Source organism: Ambystoma mexicanum, chromosome 4p (genome assembly GCF_040938575.1).
Source record: "Ambystoma mexicanum isolate Mex_15411 chromosome 4p, UKY_AmexF1_1, whole genome shotgun sequence".
Taxonomy (NCBI): Eukaryota; Metazoa; Chordata; class Amphibia; order Caudata; family Ambystomatidae; genus Ambystoma; species Ambystoma mexicanum.
In genome coordinates this window covers 969,077,072-969,084,460 of record NC_090927.1, presented here as the reverse complement: position 1 = coordinate 969,084,460, position 7,389 = coordinate 969,077,072, and positions in this window count along the sequence as shown.

Below are 7,389 nucleotides of genomic sequence, written 5' to 3'. Positions count from 1 at the left end.
CGCAGATTGTTATCAAACTCACTGGTGAGTATCTAAAAGATGTAGAGTATATTAACTCCATCTTTGCTGAAATTCAGAAGTGGATGGCGCTGAACTCTTTAGCCCTCAACAATGCTAAAACGGAGCTGTTGATCCTACGTACCCAGCAGAGACTGAAGAAACTTGGCACAAAATATGACAACTTTTTGATTGGTCAACATATATCTCTGTATCCAAATCCGTAAAAACTTTGGGAGTCTATTTTGACCCGTTGCTATCCTTCACTCGTCAGGCCAATTTCCTTAAATCCTCGTCATTATTATATTCAGTTTCTATGGCAGATTCGTCCTTATCTGTCTAAAGAGAACCTTGCACTGATCGCAGCTGCAATTGTAAACTGCCAGCTGGATTATTGTAATAGTCTTATGATCGTTCCTCCCAGGCCAACATTAAAGCTTTGCAGATTATATAAAATAGTGCAGTACGCGCTGTATTGGGCCTCAAGCGAAACATGCACGTCTCTGACGCTAGACGCAGCCTTCACTGGTTGCCAGTGAAACAGCGCTTACACCATAAAGGCTTAACCATTGTGTTTAAATGCCTATATGGTCAAGCTCCATCTTACCTTACCACTAGGATTAAAAAGAAACCAGTCACCCGTTCTCTGCGCTCAAGTAGCAATACAGTCTTGGTTCAACCTCCATCTACTCTGAAAGGATTTGGGGGTATTAGCTTTGACTCTTGGGCACCAGCTCTTTGGAATGTACTCCCTAAATATCTTGCTAATAGTGAGTCTCTGCCTATCTTCAAAAAGCAATTAAAAACCTTCCTGTTTGACAAAGGATATGACTCATATGTTCTCCCAGCACAGTCTCCCTCAGTTTCCCGCCATATCTCCCCATTTTGCTGGCCTTTGTGAGGTTTGGTTTCCCAAGTCTCCCTGTTTCTTTGTTTTTCTTGTTTTGGCATTGTCAGTTGTCTGCCCTCCCTTTTTCTCCTGTGTGCGCCCTGAGGCCTGCGGGTTAGTGGCGCAATACAAGAACGCAGATAGATAGATAGATCTTCCTTCAGGGTCTATATGACTCGTTTTCAGTAGGATGGTGCCAGACATGATGCAAGGTGCCCCAGGGATGTGTCTCCTGCAGTAGAAGTATTTTGATTCTGTGTCTCTGAGCGTATGCAGTGATTCTGCAGGCCTTTGTAAAATTACTTAACCCCCAAACGTTCCATGTCATCAGTTTAATGGCCATGTTGTGGCATTATGGAACCTCCCAGCACTAGGATCTGCCTCCATTCAACACTGTGTGTGTCACCGTGGCGTGCTTGTGAAACGCCCCAAACGAAGCCACCACTCTCCCGCCATTTTTCTTGTAACATTCCCCAACTTTGCCACCCCCACCCTTACTGCCCATCCCCGAGCAGCAGTGTAATGTCTCCCCCCATAGAGCGGACCTCGGCGTGCCATCCCCAACTCAGCACAGCCAGTCTGCAAGCCCAACTGGGCCACAAACACAACAATTTTGCAAGAGTAACATTGCAGCCGCAGCGGGGGTCGCCGCTGCCGTGTGACCAACTTTTACTAATGACTTAGTGTGAGAGACACCATAGTTCTCGCAACAGCAGTTGATGCTCTGAGTTACAAGAGAAGCCACAGAGTGCATATAGAAAACCATAACAGTTGAAATACAAACTTTGGGGCCGATGGTTGTTCCAATTAGACGGTGGCTCTGCACCGGCCCATGCAGGGATGGCGATCAGGGTCAGGGATGCCCACCAGTCTGGGTGTAGGTGGGAACAGGATAATGTTGTTGTGGCTCAGTCATCCAATGGTGATGTGCATCCAGGGTAAGGGTGAGCCATGAGCCTGAGGGCAAAGTTCCACCAGGGGAGGCCCAGCAATAAATGGCAGGTGACATCACCCTCAGTCATTGTCCATCAGGTCGTCTGCTGGATCTCTAAGTGGGATATGTGCCTCTATGAACTTCACTGCTTCATCTGGGACTGTGAAGAAGTAGAGTTTGTTACGGTGGGTACATTTTATGTGAGCGGGAAAAAGCATGGCATAATCAATTTTCCTTTCTCGAAGAATTTTCTTCACTCCATTGAATTGGCGTCGCTCCATTTGTACCCCCTTAGAGAAGTCCGGGAAGATCCTGATAATTTGCGAGTCTAGCCTTAGTTCTCCTTTTTCACGTGCCAGTCGGAGTATGTGATCCCTATCCCTGCAACTCAGAATCTTCGCAATTATTGGCCTGGGGAAGTCTCCCGGTTTGGGGCGAGGAGCTAGTGCACAGTGTGCGTGCTCAACAGCGAAGAACGGGGAAAGCTTAGGATTGTTGAGTAAGTCCTGGAGGAGGTTTTCGGTTGCAAGATCTATGCGCCCTTTGAGTGCAGATTCAGGAACACCCACAATGCGAATGTTGTTTCTGCGTGACCTGGATACTAAGTCATCGCACTTGTCTTTGACAAATTTCATGTCGCTGGCAAGCTCTGTGACTGTGTTCTGCAGTGCATGAATCCCATCTTCCTTAACACCAATCCTGGTTTCCGATTTGGTGATCCTGGCTCCGTGTTGGTCGAGCTTGGTTTTAAGCAACGCTACGTTTGCATTGATGTCAAGTTTTTCATGGAAGGATGCAAAGATCTTGGACATGGACTCCATCATTGCTGTTAAGTCAGGGTGAGGAGGATCTGATGGTATTTACACATCTTCCTGACCTGTGGAAGGGCCCCCCTGCACAGGCCTGGGCGCTGCCTTGGCAAACTTATCCATAGCTCCGACCTTGTTGGCACCCCGAGATCTATTAGACATTGTAGGGGCGGGTGGTTGTGCACCCTGGTGCGGTCAAGTTTCGCGTGTGCACCTTTGGGATGCCCCGCACTGTAGCCCCCGGGGCTACAAACTCAGGTGACAAGGCAGTATGGTATCAGCGTTGTAGGTGGTTGCACAACATATAGCCCTGCGTCCTCTTTGAGGATCCCAGTGAGCTCCTAGTGTAATCCGGGCCATCAGAGGGACCCTGCAGCTCTCCCTAGGTTACACCAGAGGGGCCAGTAGAACCAGGGTAATCAAGGCAGAATGCCGCAGCGGGAACAAGGGAGGACTATGTTCTCTATCCGATAATCAGCGCACGCTTCCGACACCACTGAGGTGAACAGGCCAACAATGTTCTGTGTAAGAGAAGATGCCAGATAGAGGCCAGCGGGATTGTCATGCACTTTCAGGGAGCCAGTGGTGCAATTGAGGGGTAGTGGCTAGTTGTGCTGCAATATTGCAGGTTTTCTTGTCAGGCCACCGAAGTAGTAGCTGCAGATGCAGAATAAGTGTACTGCCGCACCACTGTGTGATCAGATTCCTGAAGGCATGGGCAATGAAATGTGGATGAGGGCATAGGTGCCGGTCATGGGTCAGTGTTCTGTGTTTCTGCGGTGGTTTGGAGAGGCAGCAGGATGGCATGCAGTACTGTGTCCAGCCAGGTCATAAGGAGAATGCGAGATGAGATGGTGGGGGCTCCAGTGATGTGGCCCTCGGGCCGCCCCGTTCGAGTTGTGCTCAGGGTGTAGTGGACTCTGTAGTAGCCGGTCCCAGGTTGGAAAGAGGCATGTATGTGTGGCAGGGATAAGTGCCAGTAGCCACAGTGTTCCAGACAGACAGAGCCCCAGAGGCTGGATGAGTCGGGAGGAGCGGGAGCTGGAGCTGGGCCCCCCCAACAGCAGGGGGATGGGTATGCAGCTACAACCTTTCCAGGCGCTGCAGCCTGTCAGCATGTTCCGGCCACTGGGCGACCGCGTCAGCTCCCCACAGTAGTTGTGTTCTGGGGGGCCGGCCAGCCGCGAACGAGGCGCCGGCATCCACAGGTGCCCCGGAAAGCCCAGCAGCAGTGTCGCACCCCACTGGCGCACTTACTTCAGGTGAGGTCGGGCTAGCCTTGGCGCGCAGGGGTCCAGACGAGGTGTTCCAGGCCAGTAGCTGGGGTTTGCAGCCTGTCCCAGGCTGCCCGTTGCCCTCAGCGGGGTCACTCAGGCAGATATGGCGTGCGCACCCAGGGCAACACAGGTCGCGTACCACCATCTCGGCCCTCCCCGCTCCAGGATTGTATATGGAGTTTGGCTCCGCGAGTCCTTAAAACCGCATCCGGCTCCGCACCCCCAGCAGGAGAGAGCAGCCGAAGACACTTCCCGTCTATTCCACAGGTGTCTGCACGGCCGGAGCGCGATGCAGGGCCGCGCAGCTCCACGCAGCCTAGCGGGCAGGCCTGCCGCCGGTTCAGCTGTCCTCAAGTTCAGGTGGCTGTATCACAGTCGCAGGCCTCCGATTCTCTTTGATGTCTCGCACTCTTGGCAACGTGTATAGGCAGTTGTAGGGCTCAGTATATGGAGAACCTGCCGTTGTTGTTGGATTGGTGTCGGTATCACACAGAGCTTCCCAGTTAGGCAGCCATCTTGCAGGCTGTTCAACAGCACCCCCCCCAATTATCACAATTCTGATGTTGTAGCCTTGTTAACTAATAAAAATAGTTTTTAAAAAATGAACTGCTAATTCAACTTTCAATATGCTATCAACTTGTTTTCTTTGTTTATTTCCAGCATGATAGTCAGGGCTGGCATTATATGCATTGCGCAGGGTTTGTATGTTCATTCCTAAATGGAATATTTGCAAACAATGGAAGCTCCCATAGGTGTGAAACACGTGTTGGCTGGATTAGATATTATGTTTCAACTAGCAAAAAGTACCCGTACTCCACACAGGTTCCTTAGGCAGACATGATAGCACTCTCATAAATTGTTGAAAATCAATGATCCTGTAGGTTGCTGTTCCGAGCTGCTTATCGCTTGATGTGCTTTGCACTCTGAAGTAAACTGCACTGACAATGGGCGCGTGTGTCTGGCTCACTTACCCTGGTGCAGATGTGGAGGGGAGGGAAGAGTTGGCGTGCTGCGGCATACTGGGACCTCCTGTGCACTCTCCCCACCTGTCGCCTCACCTTGCAGTGCAAATATTTCAGAAACTGTGTGACCTAGGGCCTTCAAGGTATAGGGACCTTTGAGTTGTGTTCCTCTCATCTATTCCGCTTACAATGAGCTTTGTCTGGTCTTCTACGACCACATTGATGGTTTTGCTGATTTCAGGCAACTCCCTTATATGTGAAGGGGCTGAAATCCATGGAAAGGGGTGGGTTGTCCAGATGTCATGTAGGCAGTAATGTCAGGAGGGTCCTAACAGGTAACTATACAAACTTTAGTGCAGATTGGTGGATCGGTGTGGAATTGTATAAGGAACAAACTAACAGATTTTCTACTTTATATATATATAGATAATAAACACAGCAAAGGTCATTTGAGAATGATCTCCTTTATTTATACTTGCAAAGAATTAGGGGAGCACATAGGAGAAGATCATTTGTTCAGTGGCCGATCGTTTTGAAGGGAGTAGAGAGGCCCTTCTCTCCTAGACCTACTGTGCAGCCACAATGCAAACTTAATTGGATAAAGTACTAGCGACGCAACTGCTCTAATCCCTTTTGTAAATAGAAACCGGTTGATATTTACATTACTGTTAATAAGATCCGACCCATTTTAAGGCCAAGTGTCAGTTTTCTTAAACAAGATGACAAGAACATTTAGGAATACACTCGTCTTCTCTTCTGAATGTGCACCTTTCAGTTTCTAATGTGCCAACCCTCCCGATTTAGGGGGTAGACTCACGATTTTTAAATGAACAATACTGCTATGTTTCCTTTCTACCATCTAAAATAATTCTTACCCCAAGGCAAGCCTAGGGGAAAATTCATTTATCCTGCTTTCTATGGGAAGCTGTCCCTGCCAGGTGCTTCTGAATGTTGGCATGTATGACATTGGGCTGTCTATCAGCCAGGATCTTCCCCAAGGGTCAACACCTACTCCCATATTTAGGGGAAGTCAACAGCATTCACACACGTTCCCGAAATAGCATTCAAAAGGCTGCAACTGGCACAAAGTACATGCAGAGTTTATGTGCAGGGCCACCAAGCCGGGAAGTGCTCTTGTCTCCATGCAAACAGTAAAAGTCTAATTCACTGAAGAGCAACAAATGCATGCCTCTCACCTCCAGTAAAGCCACAACGGGTGCACTGCCCGAGCTTCGCACTGCTGGCAGGATATGAACGGCCTAAACCCCTGCCCGAGCTATGTAAAATGAAGCCTTCCGTGGGAATGTTAGTACAAAGGGAAAAACATTTGCCTCTGGAAGTGTTGTGTACTGTATAGATGAGGGGATGTTGGGTTAGCATCTTCATAAAACTCACAAAATGCCTTTGTGATGACGTCTTCCGCCTCACTCTGGCAACATCCAGTCCATTGTTCGGGGGGTCTCAATGCCTCCCCAAGCCAGCGGATGATAGGCCTGGGTGTGGTATGAAGAGGATACCCTAGTCGCCTCTACTTAATCCCCATCTCAGGATTGGGGACTGTCACATTGCCACCACAGACACCTCTGCCCCTTAGTGGAACCCAGGAGCAGCAATCCCACAGAACTGGCAGCCCCTGCAGGCTCTACTCGCTTTGTGTGGGCACAAGAACCCCATGAATCCCATAGATCTACAGAGGGAAAGAGAGGAACATGAATTAGGGCAGGAAACTCGGCACTCCGTCAGCCATCCATTGCTCAGGACCTCCAGTCTCATGCAGTTAAGCGCAGATAGGCTAATGGAGTCCACCCCGGTTCCTGGGCAGGGAGTGACCACCAGATAGAGGATCACTTAAGAGGATGGGCTAGCAAGGCCTTCGTCCCACATCAGAAGTGGGGGACATCCTCAGCAGTGGCATGGGCAGCTTTTGATGCTGGGTGGGGGGCGGAGGGGGCCTGCGAGTGTGCTGAGGGGAGCATTGGTGATGTCAATAATACAAGGTCGATGGCGGATTGTGAATATTATCAGTGAAGTGGCACTAACATTTGCCCCAAATTAGCACAAGTGGCTGATTGAGGGAGCCTTAAATTAACATTTGGGGGATTCAGGGGTACTCTCCTGAGACACATTTGTTTAAATGATGGGTTGAAATGGAGCACTTTACAGACCATTTTAAGTAAAAAAGGGTTGAAAAGCCATCCAATTTACAAATATTCGCTAAGAAAACACAGGGCATAATCCAATAGATTCCTGTCACCATCAGTAAACATGAGCATTTCACAATATTTTCACAATGGCTCTGTCCACAATATATGCCACCATTGCCCCATATATCATGTTCATGAAGCTCTGCCCAAAATATAAGACATCATTGTCACTTTAAATTACTTCGATGAATCTGGGTCAATATATGGCAACAATTAATGAAGGTGTGGAAATCTAGAAAAAAAAACTGCATTATGAGAACTGGTTATCGGACATGCGTACACTTTCGTGGTATGAGAAGATTCAGGCTTCTAGGCGT